We start from the raw sequence: 19106 nt of genomic DNA on the forward strand, positions 1-19106 counted from the left end.
CAATTCCAGACGTTGCCGTTGGTCTGACCCCGGCACCGAGGGTATTTACCAAGGTAATGGCCGAAATGATGATACTCCTTCGAAAAAAGGAAGTTATAATTATCCCGTTCTCGGACGATCTCCTTATAAAGGCGAGGTCCAGGGAGCAGTTGTTCGTCGGAGTAGCACTATCTCGGGAAGTGCTACAACAGCACGGCTGGATTCTGAATAGTCCAAAGTCGCAGCTGGTTCCTACGACGCGTCTACTGTTCCTGGGTATGGTTCTGGACACAGAACAGGAAAAAAGGGTTTCTCCCGGAGGAAAAGGCCATGGAGTTGTCATCTCTAGTCAGAGACCTCCTAATACAAATACAGGTGTCGGTGCATCAATGCACGCGAGTCCTGGGAAAGATGGTAGCTTCTTACGAAGAAATTCCATTCGGCAGGTTCCATGCAAGGATCTTCCAGTGGAATCTGTTGGACAAGTGGTCCGGGTCGCATCTTCAGATGCATCGGCTGATAACTCTGTCTCCAAGAGCCAGGGTGTCGCTGCTGTGGTGGCTGCAGAGTGCTCATCTTCTAGAGGGCCGCAGATTCGGCATACAGGACTGGGTCCTGGTGACCACGGATGCCAGCCTTCGAGGCTGGGGGGCAGTCACACAGGGAAGAAACTTCCAAGGACTATGGTCAAGTCAGGAGACTTCCCTACACAAAAATATTCTGGGACTAAGGGCCATTCACAATGCCTTAAGTCAGGCTAGACCCCTGCTTCAACACCAGCCGGTGCTGATCCAGTCAGACAACATCACAGCGGTCGCCCTTGTAAACCAGCAGGGCGGCACAAGAAGCAGGATGGCGATGGCAGAAGCCACAAGGATTTTCCGATGGGCGGATAATCATGTGTTAGCACTGTCAGCACGGTTCATTCCCGGAGTGGACAACTGGGAAGCAGACTTTCTCAGCAGGCGCGACCTCCACCCGGGAGAGTGGGGACTTCATCCAGAAGTCTTCAAAATGATTGTACACCATTGGGAAAGGCCACAGGTGGACATGATGGCGTCCCGCCTCAACAAAAAGCTAAAAAGATATTGCGCCAGGTCAAGGGACCCTCAGGCGATAGCTGTGGACGCTCTGGTAGCACCGTGGGTGTACCAGTCGGTGTATGTGTTCCCTCCTCTGCCTCTCATACCCAAGGTACTGAGAATAATAAGGAGAGGAGTAAGAACTATACTCGTGGTTCCGGATTGGCCAAGAAGAGCTTGGTACCCAGAACTTCAAGAAATTATCTCAGAGGACCCATGGCCTCTGCCGCTCAGACAGGACCTGCTGCAGCAGGGGCCTTGCCTGTTTCAAGACTTACCACGGCTGTGTTTGACGGCATGGCAGTTGAACACCGGATCCTAAAGGAAAAAGGCATTCCGGAGGAAGTCATTCCTACGCTGTTTAAGGCTAGGAAAGATGTGATCGCAAAATATTATCACCGCATATGGCGAAAATATGTTGCTTGGTGTGAGGCCAGGAAGGCCCCAACGGAGGAATTTCAACTGGGTCGATTTCTGCACTTCCTACTGTCAGGAGTGACTATGGGCCTAAAATTGGGTTCCATTAAGGTCCAGATTTCGGCTCTGTACATTTTCTTCCAAAAAGAACTGGCTTCACTGCCTGAAGTTCGGACTTTTGTTAAGGGAGTGCTGCATATTCAGCCCCCGTTTGTGCCTCTAGTGGCACCGTGGGATCTCAACGTGGGGTTGGATTTCCTGAAGTCGCATTGGGTTGAGCCACTTAAATCCGTAGAGCTAAAATACCTCACGTGGAAAGTGGTCATGCTGTTGGCCTAGGCGTCGGCCAGGCGTGTATCAGAATTGGCGGCTTTGTCATGCAAAAGCCCTTATCTGATTTTCATATGGATAGGGCGGAATTGAGGACTCGTTCCCAATTCCTTCCTAAGGTGGTATCAGTTTTTCATGTGAACCAACCTATTGTGGTGCCTGCGGCTACGTGGGACTTGGAGGACTCCAAGTTACTGGACGTAGTCAGGGCTCTGAAAATCTGTTTCCAGGACGGCTGGAGTCAGGAAAACTGACTCGCTATTTATCCTGTATGCACCCAACAAGCTGGGTGCTCCTGCTTCTAAGCAGACTATTGCTCGCTGGATCTGTAGCACGATTCAACTTGCACATTCTGCGGCTGGACTGCCACACCCTAAATCTGTAAAAGCCCATTCCACGAGGAAAGTGGGCTCTTTTTGGGCGGCTGCCCAAGGGGTCTCGGCTTTACAACTTTGCCGAGCTGTTACTTGGTCGGGTTCAAACATCTTTGCAAGAGTCTACAAGTTTGATACCCTGGCTGAGGAGGACCTTGAGTTTGCTCATTCGGTGCTGCAGAGTCATCCGCGCACTCCCGCCCGTTTGGGAGCTTTGGTATAATCCCCATGGTCCTTACGGAGTTCCCAGCATCCACTAGGACGTCAGAGAAAATAAGATTTTACTCACCGGTAAATCTATTTCTCGTAGTCCGTAGTGGATGCTGGGCGCCCATCCCAAGTGCGGATTGTCTGCAATACTTGTATATAGTTATTGTTATGAGCCATCTGTTAGTGAGGCTCAGTTATATTTCATACTGTTAACTGGGTATAATATCACGAGTTATACGGTGTGATTGGTGTGGCTGGTATGAGTCTTACCCGGGATTCAAAATCCTTCCTTATTGTGTCAGCTCTTCCGGGCACAGTATCCTAACTGAGGTCTGGAGGAGGGTCATAGTGGGAGGAGCCAGTGCACACCAGGTAGTCCTAAAGCTTTCTTTAGTTGTGCCCAGTCTCCTGCGGAGCCGCTATTCCCCATGGTCCTTACGGAGTTCCCAGCATCCACTACGGACTACGAGAAATAGATTTACCGGTGAGTAAAATCTTATTATTCCGAAGTCGCAGTTGGTTCCTACAGCTCATCTGCCTCGCCTAGGCATGATCCTAGGCACAGACCAGAAGAGGGTTTATCTCCCGATAGAGAGAGCTCAGGAGCTCATGACACTGGTCAGGAATCTATTGAAAACCAAAACAGGTATCAGTGCATCACTGCACTCGAGTCCTGGGAAGGATGATGGCATCATACGAGGCCATCCCCTTCGGCTGGTTCCATGCAAGGACAATGGAACTTACTGGACAAGTGGTCCGGATCACATCTTCAAATGCATCGGTTAATCACCCTATCCCCCAGGGCCAGGGTGTCTCTCCTGTGGTGGCTGCGGAGTGCTCACCTTCTCGAGGGCCGCAGATTCGGCATTCAGGACTGGGTCCTGGTGACCACGGATGCAAGCCTCCGAGGGTGGGGGGCAGTTACACAGGGAAGAAAATTCCAAGGTTTGTGGTCAAGCCAACAGACTTGCCTTCACATCAATATCCTGGAACTAAGGGCCCTAAGTCAAGCGGAGTTCCTGCTTCGCGACCAACCGGTTCTGATCCAGTCAGACCGCAGGGGCTCATGTAAACCGCTAGGACGGCACAAGGAGCAGGGTGGCGAGGGTAGAAGCCACCAGAATTCTTCGCTGGGCGGAGAATCAAGTAAGCGCACTGTCAGCAGTGTTCATTCCGGGAGTGGACACGACTTCCACCCGGGAAAGTGGTGACTTCATCAGGAAGTCTTCACGCAGTTTTGAAAATTGATGGAAACTGTCTCAGGTGGACTACATGGCGTCCCACCTCAATAAAAAGATAAAAAAGGTTTTACGCTGGGTCAAGGGACTCTCAGGCGATAGCTGTGGTCGCACTAGTAACACCGTGGGTGTTCCTGTCGGTCTATATATTCCCTCCTCTTCCTCTCAGACCCAAGGGCTGAGAATTGTAATAAACGGAGGAGTGTGAACAATGGCCCTCATTCCGAGTTGTTCGCTCGGTATTTTTCATCGCATCGCAATGAAAATCCGCTTAGTACGCATGCGCAATGTTCGCACTGCGACTGCGCCAAGTAACTTTGCTATGTAGAAAGTAATTTTACTCACGGCTTTTTCATCGCTCCGGCGAACGTAATGTGATTGACAGGAAATGGGTGTTACTGGGCGGAAACACGGCGTTTCAGGGGCGTGTGGCTGAAAACGCTACCGTTTCCGGAAAAAACGCAGGAGTGGCCGGAGAAACGGTGGGAGTGCCTGGGCGAACGCTGGGTGTGTTTGTGACGTCAACCAGGAACGACAAGCACTGAACTGATCGCACAGGCAGAGTAAGTCTGAAGCTACTCTGAAACTGCTAAGTAGTTAGTAATCGCAATATTGCGAATACATCGGTCGCAATTTTAAGAAGCTAAGATTCACTCCCAGTAGGCGGCGGCTTAGCGTGTGTAACTCTGCTAAATTCGCCTTGCGACCGATCAACTCGGAATGAGGGCCAATATTCTTTGCTCCGGATTGGCCAAGAAGGACTCGGTACCCGGAACTGCAAAAAATGCTCTCAGAGGACCCATGGCCTCTGCCTCTCAGTCAGGACATGTTGCAACAGGGACCCTGTCTGATCCAATTACCGCGGCTGCGTTGGACGGCATGGCGGTTGAACGCCGGATACTAGCGGAAAAGGGCATTCCGGATGCAGTTATTCCTACGCTGATAAAGGCTAGGAAAGACGTGACAGCAAGACTTTTTCACTGTATATGGCGAAAATAGGTTGCTTGGTGTGTGGCCGGGGAGGCCCTACAGAGGAATTCCAGGGGGGGTCGATTCCTGCACTTTCTACAGTCAGGAGTGACTTTGGGCCTAAAATTAGGATCCATAAAGGCCAAGATTTCGGCCCTATCCCTTTTTCTCTCAAAAAGAACTGGCTTCACTGCCTGAAGTTCGGACGTTGTTACAGGGGTGCTGCATATTCAGCCCCTTTTGTGCCTCCAGTGGCACCTTGAGATCTTAACGTGTGTTGGATTCCTAAAATCCCACTGGTTTGAGCCACTTAAGACCGTGGAGCTAAAATATCTCACGTGGAAAGTGGTCATGCTTTTGGCCTTAGCTTGGATTAGGCGTGTGTCAGAATTGGCAGCTTTGTCATGTAAAAGCCCATATCTGATCTTCCATATGGAAAGGGCAGAATGGAGGACTCGTCCCCAATTTCTCCCTAAGGTGGTATCATCGTTTCATTTGAACCAACCTATTGGGGTGCCTGCGGCTACTAGGGACTTGGAGGATTCCAAGTTGCTGGACGTAGTCCGGGCCCTGAAACTTTATGTTTCCAGGACGGCTAGAGTCAGAAAAACTGACTCGCTATTTATCCTGCATGCACCCAACAAGCTGGGTGCTCCTGCTTCAAAGCAGACTATTGCTCGCTGGATCTGTAGCACGATTCAGCTTCCACATTCTGCGGCTGGACTGCCGCATCCTAAATCAGTATAAGCCCATTCCACAAGGAAGGTGGGCTCTTCTTGGGCGGCTGCCCGAGGGGTCTCGGCTTTACCACATTGCCGAGCTGCTACTTGGTCGGGTTCAAACACTTTTGCAAAATTCTACAAGTTTGATACCCTGGCTGAGGAGGACCTTGAGTTTGCTCATTCGGTGCTGCAGAGTAATCCGCACTCTCCCGCCCGTTTGGGAGCTTTGGTATAATCCCCATGGTCCTTACGGAGTACCCAGCATCCACTAGGACGTCAGAGAAAATAAGAATTTACTCACCGGTAATTCTATTTCTCGTAGTCCGTAGTGGATGCTGGGAGCCTGTCCCAAGTGCGGACTCTCTGCAATACATGTATATAGATATTGCTTAACTAAAGGGTTATTGTATGAGCCATCTGTTGAGAGAGGCTCAGTTATTGTTCATACTGTTAACTGGGTATAGTTATCACGAGTTGTACGGTGTGATTGGTGTGGCTGGTATGAGTCTTACCCTGGATTCCAAATCCTTTCCTAGTAATGTCAGCTCTTCCGGGCACAGTTTCCCTAACTGAGGTCTGGAGGAGGGGCATAGAGGGAGGAGCCAGTGCACACCAGATATAGTACCTAATCTTTCTTTTAAGAGTGCCCAGTCTCCTGCGGAGCCCGTCTATACCCCATGGTCCTTACGGAGTACCCAGCATCCACTACGGACTACGAGAAATAGAATTTCCGGTGAGTAAATTCTTATTTCTCTGACGTCCTAGTGGATGCTGGGACTTCCGTAAGGACCATGGGGAATAGCGGCTCCGCAGGAGACTGGGAACAAAAAGTAAAAGCTTTAGACTAGCTGGTGTGCACTGGCTCCTCCCCCTATGACCCTCCTCCAAGCCTCAGTTAGATTTTTGTGCCCGAACGAGAAGGGTGCATGCTAGGTGGCTCTCCTGAGCTGCTTAGAAGTAAAAGTTTAAATAGGTTTTTTATTTTCAGTGAGTCCTGCTGGCAACAGGCTCACTGCATCGTGGGACTAAGGGGAGAAGAAGCGAACTCACCTGCGTGCAGAGGGGATTGGGCTTCTTGGCTACTGGACATTAGCTCCAGAGGGACGATCACAGGTTCAGCCTGGATGGGTCCCGGAGCCGCGCCGCTGGCCCCCTTACAGAGCCAGAAGAGCGAAGAGGTCCGGAGAAATCGGCGGCAGAAGACGTTCCTGTCTTCAGATAAGGTAGCGCACAGCACTGCAGCTGTGCGCCATTGCTCTCAGCACACTTCACACTCCGGTCACTGAGGGTGCAGGGCGCTGGGGGGGAGCGCCCTGAGACGCAATAAAACATGTTTAAACCTTATATGGCTAAAGAAATACATCACATATAGCTCCTGGGCTATATGGATGCATTTCACCCCTGCCAGTTTTCCTAAAAAAAGCGGGAGAAAAGGCCGCCGTGAAGGGGGCGGAGCCTATCTCCTCAGCACACAAGCGCCATTTTCCCTCACAGTTCCGCTGGAAGGAAGGCTCCCAGACTCTCCCCTGCAGTCCTGCTACAGAATCAGGGTAAAACAAGAGAGGGGGGGCACTATTGGCAGCTAATATAAAACAGCAGCTATAAAGGGAGTAACACTTACATAAGGTTATCCCTGTGTATGTATGTATATATATATATATATATATATATATATATATATATATATATATATATATATATATATATATATATATATATATATATATATATATATAGCGCTCTGGTGTGTGCTGGCAAACTCTCCCTCTGTCTCCCCAAGGGGCTCGTGGGGTCCTGTCCTCTTTCAGAGCATTCCCTGTGTGTGTGCTGGGTGTCGGTACGATTGTGTCGACATGTATGAGGAGGAAAATGATGTGGAAGCAGAGCAATGGCCTGTGTTAGTGATGTCACCCCCTAGGGAGTCAACACCTGACTGGATGGTCGTATTTAAAGAATTACGTGACAGTGTCAGCACTTTGCAAAAAACTGTTGACGACATGAGACAGCCGGCAAATCAATTAGTGCCTGTTCAGGCGTCTCAGACACCGTCGGGGGCGCTAAAACGCCCGTTACCTCAGATGGTCGACACAGACCCAGACACGGATACTGAATCCAGTGTCGACGGTGAGGAGACAAACGTAATGTCCAGTAGGGCCACACGTTACATGATCACGGCAATGAAGGAGGCATTGAATATTTCTGACACTACAAGTACCACAAAAAAGGGTATTATGTGGGGTGTGAAAAAACTACCAGTAGTTTTTCCTGAATCAGATGAATTAAATGAGGTGTGTGATAAAGCGTGGTTTTCCCCCGATAAAAAACTGCTGATTTCTAATAAATTATTGGCACTATACCCTTTCCTGCCAGAGGTTAGGGCGCGTTGGGAAACACCCCCTAGGGTAGATAAGGCGCTCACACGCTTATCAAAACAAGTGGCGTTACCGTCTCCCGATACGGCCGCCCTTAAGGAACCAGCTGATAGAAGGCTGGAAAATATCCTAAAAGGTATATACACACATACTGGTGTTATACTGCGACCAGCAATCGCCTCAGCCTGGATGTGCAGTGCTGGAGTGGCTTGGTCGGATTCCCTGACTGAAAATATTGATACCCTGGATAGGGACAGTATATTATTAACTATAGAGCATTTAAAGGATGCATTACTATATATGCGAGATGCACAGAGGGATATTTGCACCCTGGCATCTAGAGTGAGTGCGATGTCCATTTCTGCCAGAAGAGCGTTATGGACGCGACAGTGGTCAGGTGATGCGGATTCCAAACGACATATGGAAGTATTGCCGTATAAAGGGGAGGAGTTATTTGGGGTCGGTCTATCGGACCTGGTGGCCACAGCAACGGCTGGAAAATCCACCTTTTTACCCCAGGTCACCTCTCAGCAGAAAAAGACACCGTCTTTTCAAACTCAGTCCTTTCGTTCCCATAAGGGCAAGCGGGCAAAAGGCCACTCATTTCTGCCCCGGGGCAGAGGAAGGGGAAAAAGACTGCACCAGGCAGCCTCTTCACAGGAGCAGAAGCCCTCCCCCGCTTCTGCCAAGTCTTCAGCATGACGCTGGGGCCTTACAAGCGGACTCAGGCACGGTGGGGGGCCGTCTCAAGAATTTCAGCGCGCAGTGGGCTCACTCGCAAGTGGACCCCTGGATCCTGCAGGTAGTATCACAGGGGTACAAATTGGAATTCGAGACGTCTCCTCCTCGCCGGTTCCTGAAGTCTGCTCTACCAACGTCTCCCTCCGACAGGGAGGCGGTAGTGGAAGCTATTCACAAGCTGTATTCCCAGCAGGTGATAATCAAGGTACCCCTCCTACAACAGGGAAAGGGGTATTATTCCACGCTGTTTGTGGTACCGAAGCCGGACGGCTCGGTGAGACCAATTTTAAATCTAAAATCCTTGAACACTTACATAAAAAGGTTAAAATTCAAGATGGAGTCACTCAGAGCAGTGATAGCGAACCTGGAAGAAGGGGACTATATGGTGTCTCTGGACATCAAAGATGCTTATCTCCATGTCCCAATCTACCCTTCTCACCAAGGGTACCTCAGGTTTGTGGTACAAAACTGTCATTATCAGTTTCAGACGCTGCCGTTTGGATTGTCCACGGCACCACGGGTCTTTACCAAGGTAATGGGCGAAATGATGATTCTTCTTCGAAGAAAAGGCGTCTTAATTATCCCTTACTTGGACGATCTCCTGATAAGGGCAAGGTCCAGGGAACAGTTAGAGGTCGGAGTAGCACTATCTCAGGTAGTGCTACGTCAGCACGGGTGGATCCTAAATATCCCAAAATCACAGCTGATTCCAACAACACGTCTACTGTTCCTAGGGATGATTCTGGACACAGTCCAGAAAAAGGTGTTTCTCCCGGAGGAGAAGGCCAGGGAGTTATCCGAGCTAGTCAGGAAACTCCTAAAACCATGCCAAGTGTCAGTGCATCAATGCACGAGAGTCCTGGGAAAAATGGTGGCTTCTTACGAAGCGATTCCATTCGGAAGATTCCATGCAAGAACTTTTCAATGGGATCTGCTGGACAAATGGTCCGGATCGCATCTTCAGATGCATCAGCGGATAACCCTATCTCCAAGGACAAGGGTGTCTCTCCTGTGGTGGTTACAGAGTGCTCATCTTCTAGAGGGCCGCAGATTCGGCATTCAGGATTGGATGCTGGTGACCACCGATGCCAGCCTGAGAGGCTGGGGAGCAGTCACACAGGGAAGAAATTTCCAGGGCTTGTGGTCAAGCATGGAAACGTCTCTTCACATAAATATCCTGGAACTAAGGGCCATTTACAATGCCCTAAGTCAAGCAAGGCCTCTGCTTCAGGGTCAGTCGGTATTGATCCAATCGGACAACATCACGGCAGTCGCCCACGTCAACAGACAGGGCGGCACAAGAAGCAAGAGGGCAATGGCAGAAGCTGCAAGGATTCTTCGCTGGGCGGAAAATCATGTGGTGGCACTGTCAGCAGTGTTCATTCCGGGAGTGGACAACTGGGAAGCAGACTTCCTCAGCAGACACGACCTCCACCCGGGGGAGTGGGGACTTCACCCAGAAGTCTTTCAAGTGATTGTAAACCGTTGGGAAAAACCAAAGGTGGACATGATGGCGTCCCGTCTCAACAAAAAACTGGACAGATATTGCGCCAGGTCAAGGGACCCTCAGGCAATAGCGGTGGACGCTCTGGTAACGCCGTGGGTGTACCAGTCGGTGTATGTGTTCCCTCCTCTGCCTCTCATTCCAAAAGTACTGAGAATCATAAGAAGGAGAGGAGTGAAGACTATACTCGTGCCTCCGGATTGGCCAAGAAGAACTTGGTACCCGGAACTGCAAGAGATGCTCACGGAGGACCCGTGGCCTCTACCTCTAAGAAAGGACCTGCTCCAGCAGGGACCTTGTCTGTTCCAAGACTTACCGCGGCTGCGTTTGACGGCATGGCGGTTGAACGCCGGATCCTGATGGAAAAAGGCATTCCAGATGAAGTCATCCCTACCCTGATCAAAGCCAGGAAGGATGTAACTGCGAAACATTATCACCGCATTTGGCGAAAATATGTTTCCTGGTGTGAGGCTAAGAAGGCCCCCACAGAGGAATTTCAACTGGGTCGTTTCCTGCATTTCCTGCAAGCAGGACTGTCTATGGGCCTAAAATTAGGATCCATTAAGGTTCAAATTTCGGCCCTGTCGATCTTCTTCCAAAAAGAACTGGCTTCATTGCCTGAAGTTCAGACGTTTGTCAAGGGGGTACTGCATATACAACCTCCTTTTGTGCCACCAGTGGCACCTTGGGATCTCAATGTAGTTTTAGGGTTCCTAAAATCACATTGGTTTGAACCACTCACCACTGTGGAATTAAAATTTCTCTATCGTCCTAGTGGATGCTGGGGTTCCTGAAAGGACCATGGGGAATAGCGGCTCCGCAGGAGACAGGGCACAAAAAGTAAAGCTTTAGGATCAGGTGGTGTGCACTGGCTCCTCCCCCTATGACCCTCCTCCAAGCCTCAGTTAGATTTTTGTGCCCGGCCGAGAAGGGTGCAATCTAGGTGGCTCTCCTAAAGAGCTGCTTAGAAAAGTTTAGCTTAGGTTTTTTATTTTACAGTGAGTCCTGCTGGCAACAGGATCACTGCAACGAGGGACTTAGGGGAGAAGAAGTGAACTCACCTGCGTGCAGGATGGATTGGCTTCTTGGCTACTGGACATTAGCTCCAGAGGGACGATCACAGGTACAGCCTGGATGGTCACCGGAGCCTCGCCGCCGGCCCCCTTGCAGATGCTGAAACGAGAAGAGGTCCAGAATCGGCGGCAGAAGACTCCTCAGTCTTCTTAAGGTAGCGCACAGCACTGCAGCTGTGCGCCATTTTCCTCTCAGCACACTTCACACGGCAGTCACTGAGGGTGCAGGGCGCTGGGAGGGGGGCGCCCTGGGAGGCAAATGAAAACCTTTTTTGGCTAAAAATACCTCGCATATAGCCTCCGGGGGCTATATGGAGATATTTAACCCCTGCCAGAATCCGTTAAGAGCGGGAGACGAGGCCGCCGAAAAAGGGGCGGGGCCTATCTCCTCAGCACACAGCGCCATTTTCCCTCACAGAAAGGCTGGAGGGAAGGCTCCCAGGCTCTCCCCTGCACTGCACTACAGAAACAGGGTTAAAACAGAGAGGGGGGGCACTAATTTGGCGTTAGAAATATATAAAAAAGATGCTATAAGGGAAAACACTTATATAAGGTTGTCCCTATATAATTATAGCGTTTTTGGTGTGTGCTGGAAAACTCTCCCTCTGTCTCTCCAAAGGGCTAGTAGGTCCTGTCCTCTATCAGAGCATTCCCTGTGTGTGTGCTGTGTGTCGGTACGTGTGTGTCGACATGTATGAGGACGATGTTGGTGAGGAGGCGGAGCAATTGCCTGTAATGGTGATGTCACTCTCTAGGGAGTCGACACCGGAATGGATGGCTTATTTAGGGAATTACGTGATAATGTCAACACGCGCCAAGGTCGGTTGACGACATGAGACGGCCGACAAACAATTAGTACCGGTCCAGACGTCTCAAAAACACCGTCAGGGGTTTTAAAACGCCCGTTTACTTTAGTCGGTCGACACAGACAGGGACACTGAATCCAGTGTCGACGGTGAATAAACAAACGTATTCCTTATTAGGGCCACACGTTAAGGGCAATGAAGGAGGTGTTACATATTTCTGATACTACAAGTACCACAAAAGAGGGTATTATGTGGGATGTGAAAAAACTACCGTAGTTTCTCTATCGTCCTAGTGGATGCTGGGGTTCCTGAAAGGACCATGGGGAATAGCGGCTCCGCAGGAGACAGGGCACAAAAAGTAAAGCTTTTCCAGATCAGGTGGTGTGCACTGGCTCCTCCCCCTATGACCCTCCTCCAGACTCCAGTTAGATTTTTGTGCCCGGCCGAGAAGGGTGCAATCTAGGTGGCTCTCCTAAAGAGCTGCTTAGAAAAAGTTTAGCTAGGTTTTTTATTTTACAGTGATTCCTGCTGGCAACAGGATCACTGCAGCGAGGGACTGAGGGGAGAAGGAGTCAACTCACCTGCGTGCAGGATGGATTGGCTTCTTGGCTACTGGACATCAAGCTCCAGAGGGACGATCACAGGTACAGCCTGGATGGTCACCGGAGCCGCGCCGCCGGCCCCCTTGCAGATGCTGAAGTCAGAAGAGGTCCAGAATCGGCGGCTGAAGACTCCTGCAGTCTTCTAAAGGTAGCGCACAGCACTGCAGCTGTGCGCCATTTTCCTCTCAGCACACTTCACACGCGGTCACTGAGGGTGCAGGGCGCTGGGGGGGGGGGCGCCCTGGGAGGCAAATGTAACCTATATAAAGGCTAAAAATACCTCACATATAGCCCCTAGAGGCTATATGGAGATATTTAACCCCTGCCTGATTTCTCTAAATAGCGGGAGACGAGCCCGCCAGAAAAGGGGCGGGGCCTATCTCCTCAGCACACGGCGCCATTTCCTCTCACAGCTCCGCTGGTCAGGACGGCTCCCAAGTCTCTCCCCTGCACTGCACTACAGAAACAGGGTAAAACAGAGAGGGGGGGATTTATTTATGGCGATATTTTGATATAACAAAGCAGTTATAAGGGAGCACTTATTATAAGGCTATCCCTGATATATATATATAGCGCTTTTGGTGTGTGCTGGCAAACTCTCCCTCTGTCTCCCCAAAGGGCTAGTGGGTCCTGTCTTCGTTAGGAGCATTCCCTGTGTGTCTGCTGTGTGTCGGTACGTGTGTGTCGACATGTATGAGGACGATATTGGTGTGGAGGCGGAGCAATTGCCAAATATGAGGATGTCACCCCCTAGGGAGTCGACACCAGAATGGATGCCTTTATTTATGGAACTACGGGATAGTGTCAACACGCTAAAGCAGTCGTTTGACGACATGAGGCGGCCGGACAATCAATTAGTGCCTGTCCAGGCGACTCAAACACCGTCAGGGGCTGTGAAACGCCCTTTGCCTCAGTCGGTCGACACAGACCCAGACACAGGCACTGACTCCAGTGGTGACGGTGACGAATCAACCGTATTTTCCAGTAGGGCCACACGTTATATGATTTTGGCAATGAAGGAGGCGTTACATTTAGCTGATACTACAGGTACCACTAAACAGGGTATTATGTGGGGTGTGAAAAAACTACCTATAGTTTTTCCTGAATCAGAAGAATTAAATGACGTGTGTAATGAAGCGTGGGTTGCCCCTGATAGAAAGCTGATAATTTCAAAGAAATTATTGGCATTATACCCTTTCCCGCCAGAGGTTAGGGAGCGCTGGGAAACACCTCCTAGGGTGGACAAGGCGCTAACACGCTTATCTAAACAAGTGGCGTTACCCTCTCCTGAGACGGCCGCACTTAAAGATCCATCAGATAGGAGGATGGAAAATATCCAAAAAAGTATATACACACATGCAGGTGTTATACTACGACCAGCTGTAGCGACTGCCTGGATGTGCAGTGCTGGGGTAGTTTGGTCAGAGTCCCTGATTGAAAATATTGATACCCTGGACAGGGACAATATTTTACTGTCGTTAGAACAAATAAAGGATGCATTTCTTTATATGCGTGATGCACAGAGGGATATCTGCACACTGGCATCACGGGTAAGTGCTATGTCCATTTCGGCCAGAAGAACTTTATGGACGCGACAGTGGACAGGCGATGCGGATTCAAAACGGCATATGGAAGTTTTGCCGTATAAAGGGGAGGAGTTATTTGGAGTCGGTCTATCAGATTTGGTGGCCACGGCTACAGCCGGGAAATCCACCTTTCTACCTCAAGTCACTCCCCAACAGAAAAAGGCACCGACTTTTCAACCGCAGCCCTTTCGTTCCTTTAAAAATAAGAGAGCAAAGGGCTATTCATATCTGCCACGAGGCAGAGGTCGAGGGAAGAGACAGCAACACGCAGCTCCTTCCCAGGAACAGAAGCCCTCCCCGGCTTCTACAAAAGCCTCAGCATGACGCTGGGGCTTCTCAAGCGGACTCGGGGACGGTGGGCGGTCGTCTCAAAAATTACAGCGCGCAGTGGGCTCACTCGCAGGTAGATCCCTGGATCCTGCAGATAATATCTCAAGGGTACAGGTTGGAATTAGAGACAGATCCACCTCGCCGTTTCCTGAAGTCTGCTTTACCAACGTCCCCCTCCGAAAGGGAGACGGTTTTGGAAGCCATTCACAAGCTGTACTCTCAGCAGGTGATAGCCAAGGTACCTCTTCTACAACAAGGGAAGGGGTATTATTCCACTCTTTTTGTGGTACCGAAGCCGGATGGCTCGGTAAGGCCTATTCTAAATCTGAAGTCCTTGAACCTGTACATAAAGAAGTTCAAGTTCAAGATGGAGTCACTCAGAGCAGTGATAGCGAACCTGGAAGAGGGGGACTTTATGGTATCCTTGGACATCAAGGATGCGTATCTCCACGTTCCAATTTACCCCTCACACCAGGGGTACCTCAGGTTCGTTGTACAAAACTGTCACTATCAGTTTCAGACGCTGCCGTTCGGATTGTCCACGGCACCTCGGGTCTTTACAAAGGTAATGGCCGAGATGATGATTCTTCTTCGAAGAAAAGGCATATTAATTATCCCATACTTGGACGATCTCCTAATAAGGGCAAGGTCCAGAGAACAGCTAGAGATGGGATTAGCACTGTCTCAAGAAGTGCTAAAACAGCACTGGTGGATTCTGAATATTCCAAAATCCCAGTTAATGCCGACAACTCGTCTGCTGTTCCTAGGGATGATTCTGGACACGGTTCAGAAAAAGGTTTTTCTCCCGGAGGAAAAAGCCAAGGAGTTATCCGAGCTTGTCAGGAACCTCCTAAAACCAGGAAAGGTGTCTGTACATCAATGCACAAGAGTCCTGGGAAAAATGGTGGCTTCTTACGAAGCAATTCCATTCGGCAGATTCCACACAAGAATTTTCCAAAGGGATCTGTTGGACAAATGGTCAGGGTCGCATCTTCAGATGCACCTACGGATAACCCTGTCTCCAAGGACAAGGGTGTCTCTTCTGTGGTGGTTGCAGAGTCCTCATCTATTGGAGGGCCGCAGATTCGGCATACAGGATTGGATCCTGGTGACCACGGACGCCAGCCTGAGAGGCTGGGGAGCAGTCACACAAGGAAGAAACTTCCAGGGAGTATGGACGAGTCTGGAAACGTCTCTTCACATAAACATTCTGGAACTAAGAGCAATATACAATGCTCTAAGCCAGGCAGAACCTCTGCTTCAGGGAAAACCGGTGTTGATCCAGTCGGACAACATCACGGCAGTCGCCCATGTGAACAGACAGGGCGGCACAAGAAGCAGGAGTGCAATGGCAGAAGCTGCAAGGATTCTTCGCTGGGCAGAGAATCATGTGATAGCACTGTCAGCAGTGTTCATCCCGGGAGTGGACAACTGGGAAGCAGACTTCCTCAGCAGACACGATCTTCACCCGGGAGAGTGGGGACTTCATCCAGAAGTCTTCCACATGCTGGTAACCCGTTGGGAAAGACCAATGGTGGACATGATGGCGTCTCGCCTCAACAAAAAACTGGACAGGTATTGCGCCAGGTCAAGAGATCCGCAGGCAATAGCTGTGGACGCGCTGGTAACGCCTTGGGTGTACCAGTCGGTGTATGTGTTTCCTCCTCTGCCTCTCATACCAAAAGTATTGAGAATTATACGGCAAAGAGGCGTAAGAACGATACTAGTGGTTCCGGATTGGCCAAGAAGGACTTGGTACCCGGAACTTCAAGAGATGATCACGGAAGATCCGTGGCCTCTACCTCTAAGGAGGGACTTGCTTCAGCAGGGTCCCTGTCTGTTTCAAGACTTGCTGCGTTTGACGGCATGGCGGTTGAACGCCGGATCCTAAAGGAAAAAGGCATGCCGGAAGAAGTCATTCCTACTTTGATTAAAGCAAGGAAGGAAGTAACCGTGCAACATTATCACCGAATTTGGCGAAAATATGTTGCGTGGTGCGAAGATCGGAGTGCTCCGACGGAGGAATTTCAACTGGGTCGATTCCTACATTTCCTGCAATCAGGATTATCTATGGGTCTCAAATTGGGATCTATTAAGGTTCAAATTTCGGCCCTGTCGATTTTCTTTCAAAAAGAATTGGCTTCAGTCCCTGAAGTCCAGACCTTTGTTAAGGGAGTGCTGCATATACAGCCTCCTGTGGTGCCTCCAGTGGCACCGTGGGATCTCAATGTGGTTTTGGACTTTCTAAAATCTCATTGGTTTGAACCACTAAAAAAGGTGGATTTGAAATATCTCACTTGGAAAGTGACCATGCTTCTAGCCCTGGCTTCTGCCAGGAGAGTATCAGAATTGGCAGCTTTATCTTACAAAAGCCCATATCTGATTTTCCATTCGGACAGGGCAGAACTGCGGACTCGTCCGCATTTTCTCCCTAAGGTGGTGTCAGCATTTCATCTGAACCAGCCTATTGTAGTGCCTGCGGCTACAAGTGACTTGGAGGACTCCAAGTTACTGGACGTTGTCAGAGCATTAAAAATATATATTGCAAGGACAGCTGGAGTCAGAAAATCTGACTCGTTGTTTATATTGTATGCACCCAACAAGATGGGTGCTCCTGCGTCTAAGCAGACGATTGCTCGTTGGATCTGTAGCACAATCCAACTTGCACATTCTGTGGCAGGCCTGCCACAGCCTAAATCTGTAAAGGCCCACTCCACAAGGAAGGTGGGCTCATCTTGGGCGGCTGCCCGAGGGGTCTCGGCATTACAACTTTGCCGAGCAGCTACGTGGTCAGGGGAGAACACGTTTGTAAAATTTTACAAATTTGATACTCTGGCTAAGGAGGACCTGGAGTTCTCTCATTCGGTGCTGCAGAGTCATCCGCACTCTCCCGCCCGTTTGGGAGCTTTGGTATAATCCCCATGGTCCTTTCAGGAACCCCAGCATCCACTAGGACGATAGAGAAAATAAGATTTTACTTACCGATAAATCTATTTCTCGGAGTCCGTAGTGGATGCTGGGCGCCCATCCCAAGTGCGGATTATCTGCATAAATTGTACATAGTTATTATTAACTAATTCGGGTTATTGTTGAAGGAAGCCATCTTTCAGAGGCTCCGCTGTTATCATACTGTTAACTGGGTTTAGATCACAGGTTGTACGGTGTGATTGGTGTGGCTGGTATGAGTCTTACCCGGGATTCAAAATCCTCCCTTATTGTGTACGCTCGTCCGGGCACAGTACCTAACTGGAGTCTGGAGGAGGGTCATAGGGGGAGGAGCCAGTGCACACCACCTGATCTGGAAAAGCTTTACTTTTTGTGCCCTGTCTCCTGCGGAGCCGCTATTCCCCATGGTCCTTTCAGGAACCCCAGCATCCACTACGGACTCCGAGAAATAGATTTATCGGTAAGTAAAATCTTATTTTTTCCTGAATCAGATAAATTAAATGAAGTGTGTGATGATGCGTGGGTTCCCCCCGATAGAAAATATGGGCGGTATACCCTTTCCCGCCAGAAGTTAGGGCGCGTTGGGAAACACCCCTTAGGGTGGATAAGGCGCTCACACGCTTATCAGAACAAGTGGCGGTACCGTCTATAGATAGGGCCGTCCTCAAGGAGCCAGCTGACAGGAGGCTGGAAAAATATCATAAAAAGTATATACACACATACTGGTGTTATACTGCGACCAGCGATCGCCTCAGCCTGGATGTGCAGAGCTGGGGTGGCTTGGTCGGATTCCCTGACTAAAAATATTGATACCCTTGACAGGGACAGTATTTTATTGACTATAGAGCATTTAAAGGATGTATTTCTATATATGCGAGATGCACAGAGGGATATTTGCACTCTGGCATCAAGAGTAAGTGCGATGTCCATATCTGCCAGAAGATGTTTATGGACACGACAGTGGTCAGGTGATGCAGATTCCAAACGGCACAAAGGTGTATTGCCGTATAAAGGAAGAGGAGTTATTTGGGGTCGGTCCATCGGACCTGGTGGCCACGGCAACTGCTGGAAAATCCACCGTTTTTACCCTAAGTCACATCTCTGCAGAAAAAGACACCGTCTTTTCAGCTTCAGTCCTTTCGTCCCTATAAGAGTCATATCTGCCCAGGGATAGAGGAAAGGGAAGAAGACTGCAGCAGGCAGCCCATTCCCAGGAACAGAAGCGTTCCAACCCTTATGACAAGCTCTCAGCATGACGCTGAGACCGTACAGGACCCCTGGATCCTACAAGTAGTATCCCAGGGGTACAGTTTGGAATGTCGAGACGTTTCCCCTGCGCAGGCTCCTGAAGGCTGCTTTACCAAGGTCTCCCTCCGACAAGGAGGCAGTATGGGAAAAAATTCACGAGCTGTATTCCCAGCAGGTGATAATTAAATTACCCCTCCTACAACAAGAAAAGGGGTATTATTCCACACTATATTGTGGTACTGAAGCCAGAAGGCTAGGTGAGACCTATTCTAAATCTAAAAAAATTTGAACACTTACAAAGGTTCAAATCAAGATGGAGTCACTCAGAGCAGTGATAACGAACCGGGAAGAAGGGGACTATCTGGTGTCCCGAGACATCAGGGATGCTTACCTCCATGTCCCAAATTTGCCCTTATCACTAAGGGTACCTCAGGTTCGTGGTACAGAACTGTCACTATCAGTTTCAGACGCTGCCGTTTGGATTGTCTACGGCACCCCGGGTCTTTACCAAGGTAATGGCCGAAATGATGGTTCTTCTTCGAAGAAAAGGCGTCTTAATTATCCCTTACTTGGACGA

Source organism: Pseudophryne corroboree, chromosome 3 (assembly GCF_028390025.1).
Source record: "Pseudophryne corroboree isolate aPseCor3 chromosome 3, aPseCor3.hap2, whole genome shotgun sequence".
NCBI classification, from domain to species: Eukaryota; Metazoa; Chordata; class Amphibia; order Anura; family Myobatrachidae; genus Pseudophryne; species Pseudophryne corroboree.